At 48.3% G+C, this 12,707-nt stretch overlaps 1 protein-coding gene across 4 annotated transcripts in view; it reads right to left on the bottom strand.

Moving 5' to 3' along the window:
- The window catches only part of ARAP1 (ArfGAP with RhoGAP domain, ankyrin repeat and PH domain 1), a 252,136-nt gene extending 240,092 nt beyond the window's left edge, over positions 1 to 12,044 (bottom strand). For 3 of the 4 annotated variants that reach the window (XM_073548484.1, XM_073548488.1, XM_073548487.1), the window contains exon 1: positions 11,865 to 12,013. The gene's annotated coding sequence lies outside the window, so the exon portion shown is untranslated. Of the gene's footprint in view, positions 1 to 11,864 lie in introns of all 4 variants that reach the window. The other variant, XM_073548485.1, reaches the window with a different exon arrangement.
- Positions 12,045 to 12,707: the final 663 nt, after the last annotated feature.

The following is a 12,707-nucleotide window of genomic DNA, read 5'->3' as shown; positions in this document are numbered from 1 at the left end:
CAGGCCTACTTCATAACCCTCGTATCATCTTTATCCCACAACCCCACACAGTTGTTCAAAACTTTTAACTCCCTCCTCCGCCCACCACTGCCTCCTCCAACCTCCATAATCTCTGCCGAGGACTTCGCCATGCACTTCAAAAGCAAGATCAACCAAACACGGCAAATCTTTATTATTCAACCACCACAACCCCTTTGTATAACAGACCAATGCCCAAACCCCATAACCTCCGTATCCAACATCACTGAAGGGGAGCTTGCTCATCTTCTCTCCAAATCGCACCTCCCAACCTGTGCACTTGACCCCATCCCATCTTCTCCCCAACCTCGCCACCACTCTTATCCCATCCCTAACCCACCTCTTCAACCTATCACTAACGTCCGGTACCTTCCCTTCTGCTTTCAAACAAGCTACAATCTCGTCTATCCTCAAAAAGCCAACCCTCGATCCAACCGCTATGTCCAGCTGTTGCCAAATATCGCTGCTCCCATTCGCTTCCAAACTCCTGGAACAGCATGTCCACGCTGAACTTTCCTCCCACCTATCATCTAACTCACTCTTTGACAAACTACAATCTGGCTTCCGCCCCCATCACTGCACTGAGACAGCCCTGACCAAAATTACTAACTACCTACTTACAGCCAAAGCTAACAGACAATACTCTATACTCCTCCTTCTAGACCTGTCCTCTGCATTTGACACAGTTGACCACAGCCTCCTAATACAGATCCTCTCCTCCTTTGGCATCAAAGACCTTGCCCTGTCCTGGATCTCCTCATACCTCTGCAACCGCTCATTCAGCGTCTCCCACTCCCACACCACCTCCTCATCCCACCCTCTCTCTGTTGGAGTCCCCCAAGGCTCTGTTCTAGGACCCCTACTCTTCTCAATTTATACACTTGGCCTGGGGCAACTCATAAAGTCCCATAGATTCCAGTACCACCTTTATGCTGATGACACTCAGATCTACCTCTCTGGCCCAGAAGTCACCTCTCTGCTGTCCAGAATCCCAGAGTGTCTATCAGCCATATCCTCCTTCTTCTCCTCTCACTTCCTCAAACTCAATGTGGACAAATCTGAACTCCTCATCTTTCCTCCATCTCACAGATCTTCCTTACCTGACCTATCACAATTAACAACATCACGCTTTCCCCAGTACCGGAAGATCGCTGCCTCGGAGTAACCCTTGCCCTGTCCTTCAAACCGCACTTCCAAGCTCTTTCTACCTCCTGTCGCCTCCAGCTCAAAAATATTTCCAGAATCCGTCCTTTCCTCAGCCCTCAATCTACTAAAATGCTTGTGCACGCCCTCATCATCTCCCGCCTTGACTACTGCAACATCCTTTCCCGTGGTCTCCCTGCTAACACCCTCGCACCTCTCCAGTCCATCCTTAACTCTGCTGCCCGACTAATTCATCTCTCTCCTCGCTACTCCTCCCCTCTGCAAATCTCTTCACTGGCTTCCATTCCCTCAGCATATCCAGTTCAAATTACTAATACTGACCTACAAGGCCATCTATAACCTGTCTCCCACATATGTCTCTGAATTAATCTCCCGATACCTTCCCTCACATAATCTCCGGTCCTCCCAAGACCTCCTTCTCTCCGCCACACTTATTCGTTCCTCACCCAACCGCCTCCAAGACTTCTCCTGGATAGCCCCCATCCTCTGGAATTCTTTGCCCCAACATGTCCGACTATCAACCACATTTGGATCCTTCAGACGGAACCTGAAAACCCACCTCTTCAGGAAAGCTTACAGCCTGCAATGACCCCGCTGCCTCCTCACCACTACCGGAGCTACCGCCTCACCAACAACGGAACTGCTGCAACCCCCCCAACCTACTGTCTCCTTCCCCACCATCCTGTAGAATGTAAGCCCGAAAGGGCAGGGTCCTCTCTCCCCTCTGTATCAGTCTGTGATTGTTAGTTTACTATAAGTGATATAAGTAATTTGTATGTAACCCCTTCTCATGTACAGCACCATGGAACCAATGGTGCTATATAAATAATAATAATAACTCATCTTTTTACAGTACAGGATGATATAAGAGGAGCGGTGATATCACATCTTATTACACTACAGGGTGATATAAGAGGAGCGATGATATCACCTCTTATTACAGTACAGGATGATATAAGAGGAGCGGTGATATCACATCTTATTACAGTACAGGGGGATATAAGAGGAGCGGTGATATCACATCTTATTACAGTACAGGAGGATATAAGAGGAGCGGTGATATCACCTCTTATTACACTACAGGGTGATATAAGAGGAGCGATGATATCACCTCTTATTACAGTACAGGAGGATATAAGAGGAGCGGTGATATCACCTCTTATTACAGTACAGGGTGATATAAGAGGAGCGGTGATATCGCATCTTATTACAGTACAGGAGGATATAAGAGGAGCGGTGATATCACACCTTATTACAGTACAGGGAGATATAAGAGGAGCGGTGATATCACATCTTATTACAGTACAGGGTGATATAAGAGGAGCGGTGATATCACATCTTATTACAGTACAGGGGGATATAAGAGGAGCGGTGATATCCCATCTTATTACAGTACAGGGGGATATAAGAGGAGCGGTGATATCCCATCTTATTACAGTACAGGGGGATATACAGTCATATGTTAAAGTTTGGGCACCCCTATTAATGTTAACCTTTTTTCTTTATAACAATTTTGGTTTTTGCAACAGCTATTTCAGTTTCACATATCTAATAACTGATGGACTCAGTTATATTTCTGGATTCAAATGAGGTTTATTGTACTAACAGAAAATGTGCAATCTGCATTTAAACAAAATTTGACCGGTGCAAAAGTATGGGCACCCTTATCATTTTCTTGATTTGAACACTCCTAACTACTTTTTACTGACTTCCTGAAGCACTGAATTGGTTTTGTAACCTCATTGAGCTTTGAACTTCATAGCCAGGTGTATCAAATCATGAGAAAAGGTATTTAAAGTGGCCACTTGCAAGTAGTTCTCCTATTTGATTCTCCTATGAAGAGTGGCATCATGGGCTCCTCAAAACAACTCTCAAATGATCTGAAAACAAAGATTATTCAACATAGCTTTTCAGGGGAAGGATACAGAAAGTTGTCTCAGAGATTTAACCAGTCAGTTTCCACTGTGAGGAACATAGTAAGGAAATGGAAGAACACAGGTACAGCTCTTGTTAAGCCCAGAAGTGGCAGGCCAAGAAAAATATCAGAAAGGCAGAGAAGAAGAATGGTGAGAACAGTCAAGGACAATCCACAGACCACCTCCAAAGACCTGCAGCATCATCTTGCTGCAGATGGTGTCACTGTGCATCGGTCAACAATACAGCGCACTTTGCACAAGGAGAAGCTGTATGGGAGAGTGATGCGAAAGAAGCCGTTTCTGCAAGCACGCCACAAACAGTCGCCTGAGGTCTGCAAAAGCACATTTGGACAAGCCAGTTACATTTTGGAAGAAGGTCCTGTGGACTGATGAAACAAAGATTGAGTTGTTTGGTCATACAAAAAGGTGTTATGCATGGAGGCTAAAAAACACAGCATTCCAAGAAAAACACTTGCTACCCACAGTAAAATTTGGTGGAGGTTCCATCATGCTTTGGGGCTGTGTGGCCAATGCCGGCACCGGGAATCTTGTTAAAGTTGAGGGTCGAATGGATTCAACTCAGTATCAGCAGATTCTTGGCAATAATGTGCAAGAATCAGTGACGAAGTTGAAGTTATGCAGGGGATGGATATTTCAGCAAGACAATGATCCAAAACACCGCTCCAAATCTACTCAGGCATTCATGCAGAGGAACAATTACAATGTTCTGGAATGGCCATCCTAGTCCCCAGACCTGAATATCATTGAACATCTGTGGGATGATTGGAAGCGGGCTGTCCATGCTCGGCGACCATCAAACTTAACTGAACTGGAATTGTTTTGTAAACAGGAATGGTCACAAATACCTTCATCCAGGATCCAGGAACTCATTAATAGCTACAGGAAGCGACTAGAACTAGAGGCTGTTATTTTTGCAAAAGGAGGATCTACGAAATAATAATGTCACTTTTATGTTGAGGTGCCCATACCTTTGCACCGGTCAAATTTTGTTTAAATGCAGATTGCACATTTTCTGTTATTACAATAAACCTCATTTGAATCCAGAAATATAACTGAGTCCATCAGTTATTAGATATATGAAACTGAAATAGCTGTTGCAAAAACCAAAATTGTTATAAAGAAAAAAAGGTTAACATTAATAGGGGTGCCCAAACTTTAACATATGACTGTAAGAGGAGCGGTGATATCACACCTTATTATAGTACAGGAGGATCTAAGAGGAGCGGTGATATCACATCTTATTACAGTACAGGGGGATATAAGAGGAGCGGTGATATCACATCTTATTACAGTACAGGGGGATATAAGAGGAGCGGTGAGATCACATCTTATTACAGTACAGGGGGATATAAGAGGAGCAGGTGAGATCACATCTTATTACAGTACAGTGGGATATAAGAGGAGCGGTGAGATCACATCTTATTATAGTACAGGAGGATCTAAGAGGAGCGGTGATATCACATCTTATTACAGTACAGGGGGATATAAGAGGAGCGGTGATATCACATCTTATTACAGTACAGGGTGATATAAGAGGAGCGGTGATGTCACATCTTATTACAGTACAGGGGGATCTAAGAGGAGCGGTGATATCACATCTTATTACAGTACAGGGGGATATAAGAGGAGCAGGTGAGATCACATCTTATTACAGTACAGTGGGATATAAGAGGAGCGGTGAGATCACATCTTATTACAGTACAGGGGAATATAAGAGGAGCGGTGATATCACATCTTATTACAGTACAGGGTGATATAAGAGGAGCGGTGATATCACATCTTATTACAGTACAGGGGGATATAAGAGGAGCGGTGATATCACATCTTATTACAGCACAGGGGGATATAAGAGGAGCGGTGATATCACATCTTATTACAGCACAGGGGGATATAAGAGGAGCGGTGATATCACATCTTATTACAGTACAGGGGGATATAAGAGGAGCGGTGATATCACATCTTATTACAGTACAGGGTGATATAAGAGGAGCGGTGATATCACATCTTATTACAGTACAGGGGGATATAAGAGGAGCGGTGATCTCACATCTTATTACAGTACAGGGGGATATAAGAGGAGCGGTGATATCACATCTTATTACAGTACAGGGGGATATAAGAGGAGCGGTGATATCACATCTTATTACAGCACAGGGGGATATTGGTCACATATGATATAACCGTGTATGGGGTTATGAGAGCTGATAATAGAACAGTTGAGTGTCACCTCCCACGCAGGACGGCAGCAGACCTCCCTTTTGTTGTGCCCGGCGCCCTCTTACCCCTCGCTGATTGTTGGCGCCCTCTTACCCTCCGGTGGCGGGGGGCTGCTGGCGGTGGCAGCTCCGGACATCTCTCTCCTGACGTCACAATGGCTTTTCCATTACATCAGAACTTCCTCATTGCTGAAGCAGCAGATAAGGAAGAAGAACGTAAATGGAGGAGACGAGCAGCGTAAAGTCTGAGGCAGGGTCAGCATCACGTGACCCCGGGGGCAGCACCTGCATCCATCCCCCATGATGGAGGACAGATCTCGTAGAGCAGCGCCCCCCGCAGGTAACGCCTCCAGGATTTCCTTATTATGGCAGAAGATGTAATTATTATCAAGGTGTCAGGAATGGCCGCAGGTTCTCACTGCTCCGATCCTGAGGACATAAGGAAAACATCGGCTGGGGCCGTGACGACAGGATTTAGGAAAAACATATTTTTCATTTTACTCCACACACAACTTCCATCTCCACGATTCAAAGAAAGTTCATTCTGAGCCGCCTGCTTCATGAAATGAACACAAGAACCACAGTAAGTACAGACACAGGGAGGCTGAATAGTGGCGACTTGTACATCCAATATGGGGCCAGACGGTGCAAGCGGCCACATTACAGCCAAAGCGGTGGTCACCGGGATCAGCGAGAACACCGGGGACTGACAGATCCGCGATCCCTATCACCCACATAGACAATCCCAACAGGAGGAAGCCAGAGGTGGCACTTCAAGCACGTAGTGCACTAGTCACCTCCAGAGCTGCACTCACTATTCTGCTGTTACATCGTGTCTTATCTTCCAGTCACCTCCAGAGCTGCATTCATTATTCTGCTGTTACATCGTGTCTTATCCTCCAGAGCTGCAGTCACTATTCTGCTGTTACATCGTGTCTTAACCTCCAGTCACCTCCAGAGCTGCAGTCACTATTCTGCTGTTACATCGTCGTGTTAGGGTGTGTGCACTGCGGATTTCTATTTCCACTGATTATAATGGCACTGTACACGGCAGCAGAATCTGCAGCGTGCGCACACAGCCGCACACTCCAGTCTTGGAAATTTCCAGGGGGCAGACACTTGATGAGGGGCTACACAGACCAGCCAGGCCCATAGACCACAGGAGAGAATAAGAGGTCACATGACCGGCGGCGTGGAGTCGCGGCCTTAACGTCTGCAGTAAAGAAGGTAATAACACAAGTGTCCCCACATCCAGGTGACGAGCACCGAGACCCCGAATGCCTGACTCCTCCCCCTCAGCGCCGGCGCTCTAATATCAGACCACAGTGACCGCTCTACACTATATACTCCTATATATCCAGCCCTGACCTCGGCCCCAGAGCTGACGCTCTAATATCAGACCTCAGTGACCGCTCCACACTATATACTCCTATATATCCAGCCCAGACCTCGGCCCCAGAGCTGACGCTCTAATATCAGACCTCAGTGACCGCTCTACACTATATACTCCTATATATCCAGCCCAGACCTCGGCCCCAGAGCTGACGCTCTAATATCAGACCTCAGTGACCGCTCCACACTATATACTCCTATATATCCAGCCCAGACCTCGGCCCCAGAGCTGACGCTCTAATATCAGACCACAGTGACCGCTCCACACTATATACTCCTATATATCCAGCCCAGACCTCGGCCCCAGAGCTGACGCTCTAATATCAGACCTCAGTGACCGCTCCACACTATATACTCCTATATATCCAGCCCAGACCTCGGCCCCAGAGCTGACGCTCTAATATCAGACCACAGTGACCGCTCTACACTATATACTCCTATATATCCAGCCCTGACCTCGGCCCCAGAGCTGACGCTCTAATATCAGACCTCAGTGACAGCTCCACACTATATACTCCTATATATCCAGCCCAGACCTCAGCCCCAGAGCTGACGCTCTAATATCAGACCTCAGTGACCGCTCCACACTATATACTCCTATATAACCAGCCCAGACCTCGGCCCCAGAGCTGACGCTCTAATATCAGACCTCAGTGACCGCTCCACACTATATACTCCTATATATCCAGCCCAGACCTCGGCCCCAGAGCTGACGCTCTAATATCAGACCTCAGTGACCGCTCTACACTATATACTCCTATATATCCAGCCCAGACCTCGGCCCCAGAGCTGACGCTCTAATATCAGACCTCAGTGACCGCTCCACACTATATACTCCTATATATCCAGCCCAGACCTCGGCCCCAGAGCTGACGCTCTAATATCAGACCACAGTGACCGCTCCACACTATATACTCCTATATATCCAGCCCAGACCTCAGCCCCAGAGCTGACGCTCTAATATAAGACCACAGTGACCGCTCCACATTATATACTCCTATATATCCAGTCCAGACCTCAGCCCCAGAGCTGACGCTCTAATATCAGACCACAGTGACCGCTCTACACTATATACTCCTATATATCCAGCCCAGACCTCGGCCCCAGAGCTGACGCTCTAATATCAGACCACAGTGACCGCTCCACACTATATACTCCTATATATCCAGCCCAGACCTCAGCCCCAGAGCTGACGCTCTAATATCAGACCACAGTGACCGCTCCACACTATATACTCCTATATATCCAGCCCAGACCTCGGCCCCAGAGCTGACGCTCTAATATCAGACCTCAGTGACCGCTCTACACTATATACTCCTATATATCCAGCCCTGACCTCGGCCCCAGAGCTGACGCTCTAATATCAGACCACAGTGACCGCTCCACACTATATACTCCTATATATCCAGCCCTGACCTCGGCCCCAGAGCTGACGCTCTAATATCAGACCACAGTGACCGCTCCACACTATATACTCCTATATATCCAGCCCAGACCTCAGCCCCAGAGCTGACGCTCTAATATCAGACCACAGTGACCGCTCCACACTATATACTCCTATATATCCAGCCCAGACCTCAGCCCCAGAGCTGACGCTCTAATATCAGACCACAGTGACCGCTCCACACTATATACTCCTATATATCCAGCCCAGACCTCAGCCCCAGAGCTGACGCTCTAATATCAGACCACAGTGACCGCTCCACACTATATACTCCTATATATCCAGCCCAGACCTCGGCCCCAGAGCTGACGCTCTAATATCAGACCTCAGTGACCGCTCCACACTATATACTCCTATATATCCAGCCCAGACCTCGGCCCCAGAGCTGACGCTCTAATATCAGACCACAGTGACCGCTCCACACTATATACTCCTATATATCCAGTCCAGACCTCAGCCCCAGAGCTGACGCTCTAATATCAGACCACAGTGACCGCTCCACACTATATACTCCTATATATCCAGCCCAGACCTCAGCCCCAGAGCTGACGCTCTAATATCAGACCTCAGTGACCGCTCCACACTATATACTCCTATATATCCAGCCCTGACCTCGGCCCCAGAGCTGACGCTCTAATATCAGACCTCAGTGACCGCTCCACACTATATACTCCTATATATCCAGCCCAGACCTCAGCCCCAGAGCTGACGCTCTAATATCAGACCTCAGTGACCGCTCTACACTATATACTCCTATATATCCAGCCCTGACCTCGGCCCCAGAGCTGACGCTCTAATATCAGACCTCAGTGACCGCTCTACACTATATACTCCTATATATCCAGCCCAGACCTCAGCCCCAGAGCTGACGCTCTAATATCAGACCTCAGTGACCGCTCTACACTATATACTCCTATATATCCAGCCCAGACCTCAGCCCCAGAGCTGACGCTCTAATATCAGACCACAGTGACCGCTCTACACTATATACTCCTATATATCCAGCCCAGACCTCAGCCCCAGAGCTGACGCTCTAATATCAGACCACAGTGACCGCTCCACACTATATACTCCTATATATCCAGCCCAGACCTCTGCCCCAGAGCTGACGCTCTAATATCAGACCTCAGTGACAGCTCCACACTATATACTCCTATATATCCAGCCCAGACCTCAGCCCCAGAGCTGACGCTCTAATATCAGACCTCAGTGACCGCTCCACACTATATACTCCTATATATCCAGCCCAGACCTCGGCCCCAGAGCTGACGCTCTAATATCAGACCACAGTGACCGCTCTACACTATATACTCCTATATATCCAGCTCAGACCTCAGCCCCAGAGCTGACGCTCTATTATCAGACCTCAGTGACCGCTCCACACTATATACTCCTATATATCCAGCCCAGACCTCGGCCCCAGAGCTGACGCTCTAATATCAGACCACAGTGACCGCTCTACACTATATACTCCTATATATCCAGTCCATACCTCGGCCCCAGAGCTGACGCTCTAATATCAGACCACAGTGACCGCTCCACACTATATACTCCTATATATCCAGCCCAGACCTCAGCCCCAGAGCTGACGCTCTAATATCAGACCTCAGTGACCGCTCCACACTATATACTCCTATATATCCAGCCCAGACCTAAGCCCCAGAGCTGACGCTCTAATATCAGACCACAGTGACCGCTCCACACTATATACTCCTATATATCCAGCCCAGACCTCAGCCCCAGAGCTGACGCTCTAATATCAGACCTCAGTGACCGCTCCACACTATATACTCCTATATATCCAGCCCAGACCTCAGCCCCAGAGCTGACGCTCTAATATCAGACCTCAGTGACCGCTCCACACTATATACTCCTATATATCCAGCCCAGACCTCAACCCCAGAGCTGACGCTCTAATATCAGACCACAGTGACCGCTCCACACTATATACTCCTATATATCCAGCCCAGACCTCAGCCCCAGAGCTGACGCTCTAATATCAGACCTCAGTGACCGCTCCACACTATATACTCCTATATATCCAGCCCAGACCTCGGCCCCAGAGCTGACGCTCTAATATCAGACCTCAGTGACCGCTCTACACTATATACTCCTATATATCCAGCCCAGACCTCAGCCCCAGAGCTGACGCTCTAATATCAGACCACAGTGACCGCTCCACACTATATACTCCTATATATCCAGCCCAGACCTCAGCCCCAGAGCTGACGCTCTAATATCAGACCTCAGTGACCGCTCCACACTATATACTCCTATATATCCAGCCCAGACCTCGGCCCCAGAGCTGACGCTCTAATATCAGACCTCAGTGACCGCTCTACACTATATACTCCTATATATCCAGCCCAGACCTCAGCCCCAGAGCTGACGCTCTAATATCAGACCACAGTGACCGCTCCACACTATATACTCCTATATATCCAGCCCAGACCTCAGCCCCAGAGCTGACGCTCTAATATCAGACCTCAGTGACCGCTCCACACTATATACTCCTATATATCCAGCCCAGACCTCGGCCCCAGAGCTGACGCTCTAATATCAGACCTCAGTGACCGCTCTACACTATATACTCCTATATATCCAGCCCAGACCTCAGCCCCAGAGCTGACGCTCTAATATCAGACCACAGTGACCGCTCCACACTATATACTCCTATATATCCAGCCCAGACCTCAGCCCCAGAGCTGACGCTCTAATATCAGACCACAGTGACCGCTCCACACTATATACTCCTATATATCCAGCCCAGACCTCAGCCCCAGAGCTGACGCTCTAATATCAGACCACAGTGACCGCTCCACACTATATACTCCTATATATCCAGCCCAGACCTCAGCCCCAGAGCTGACGCTCTAATATCAGACCTCAGTGACCGCTCTACACTATATACTCCTATATATCCAGCCCAGACCTCAGCCCCAGAGCTGACGCTCTAATATCAGACCTCAGTGACCGCTCCACACTATATACTCCTATATATCCAGCCCAGACCTCAGCCCCAGAGCTGACGCTCTAATATCAGACCACAGTGACCGCTCTACACTATATACTCCTATATATCCAGCCCAGACCTCAGCCCCAGAGCTGACGCTCTAATATCAGACCACAGTGACCGCTCTACACTATATACTCCTATATATCCAGCCCAGACCTCGGCCCCAGAGCTGACGCTCTAATATCAGACCTCAGTGACCGCTCTACACTATATACTCCTATATATCCAGCCCAGACCTCAGCCCCAGAGCTGACGCTCTAATATCAGACCACAGTGACCGCTCCACACTATATACTCCTATATATCCAGCCCAGACCTCGGCCCCAGAGCTGACGCTCTAATATCAGACCTCAGTGACCGCTCTACACTATATACTCCTATATATCCAGCCCAGACCTCGGCCCCAGAGCTGACGCTCTAATATCAGACCACAGTGACCGCTCCACACTATATACTCCTATATATCCAGCCCTGACCTCAGCCCCAGAGCTGACGCTCTAATATCAGACCTCAGTGACCGCTCTACACTATATACTCCTATATATCCAGCCCTGACCTCAGCCCCAGAGCTGACGCTCTAATATCAGACCTCAGTGACCGCTCTACACTATATACTCCTATATATCCAGCCCAGACCTCGGCCCCTGAGCGGACGCCCTACAGCAGCATTCACCCACCCTGTGTGGAGCCGCTCGGTGGCCGCAGACCTCACCCGGTTCCCGGTCGCTGCTCCGGTTGTTGTTCTGCTGCTTCCTCTTCTCCGGAGACTTCAATGAATAGAAGTAAAGTATCTTTTCCGGGATGTGATTGGTCATTAGGCTGCGGAGAGCGACATCTGGTGGAGGCAATGTACAACTGCACCCACCGACCATGCATAACCGTAATTCACCACAAGAGGGCGACCACTATCCACAAGAAGGGGCTGGAAACTTCAGTATACTGTATATGTGATCAGGAAATCAGCAGAAAATCATTATACATAAAAGGTGAAAAAAAAAAAAAAATCTAAACAAATATGAAAGGACTATCTGTAATTCTGTCTATGGAATGCTATGGTGTAAGCAGCCAGTGATGACGCTCCCCCTAGTGGTGGCTGCAGACAGGATCTTATCATGTATCTCTGTATACAGGGAGCTCCCCCTAGTGGTGACTGCAGTCAGGATCATATCATGTATCTCTGTATACAGGGAGCTCCCCCTAGTGGTGACTGCAGACAGGATCTTATCATGTATCTCTGTATACAGGGAGCTCCCCCTAGTGATGACTGCAGACAGGATCATATCATGGATCTCTGTGTACAGGGAGCTCCCCCTAGTGGTGACTGCAGACAGGATCTTATCCTGTATTTCTGTGTACAGGGAGCTCCCCCTAGTGGTGACTGCAGACAGGATCTTATCATGTATCTCTGTATACAGGGAGCTCCTCCTAGTGGTGGCTGCAGACAGGATCTCATCATGTATCTCTGTATACAGGGAGCTCCCCCTAGTGGTGACTGCAGACATGATCTTATCTTGTATCTC

Source organism: Dendrobates tinctorius, unplaced genomic scaffold (genome assembly GCF_039654945.1).
Source record: "Dendrobates tinctorius isolate UK_male_01 unplaced genomic scaffold, ASM3965494v1 ptg000157l, whole genome shotgun sequence".
Taxonomy (NCBI): domain Eukaryota; kingdom Metazoa; phylum Chordata; class Amphibia; order Anura; family Dendrobatidae; genus Dendrobates; species Dendrobates tinctorius.
The sequence above is the reverse complement of the archived record's forward strand: the minus strand, read 5'-3'. Positions and strand labels throughout refer to the sequence as shown.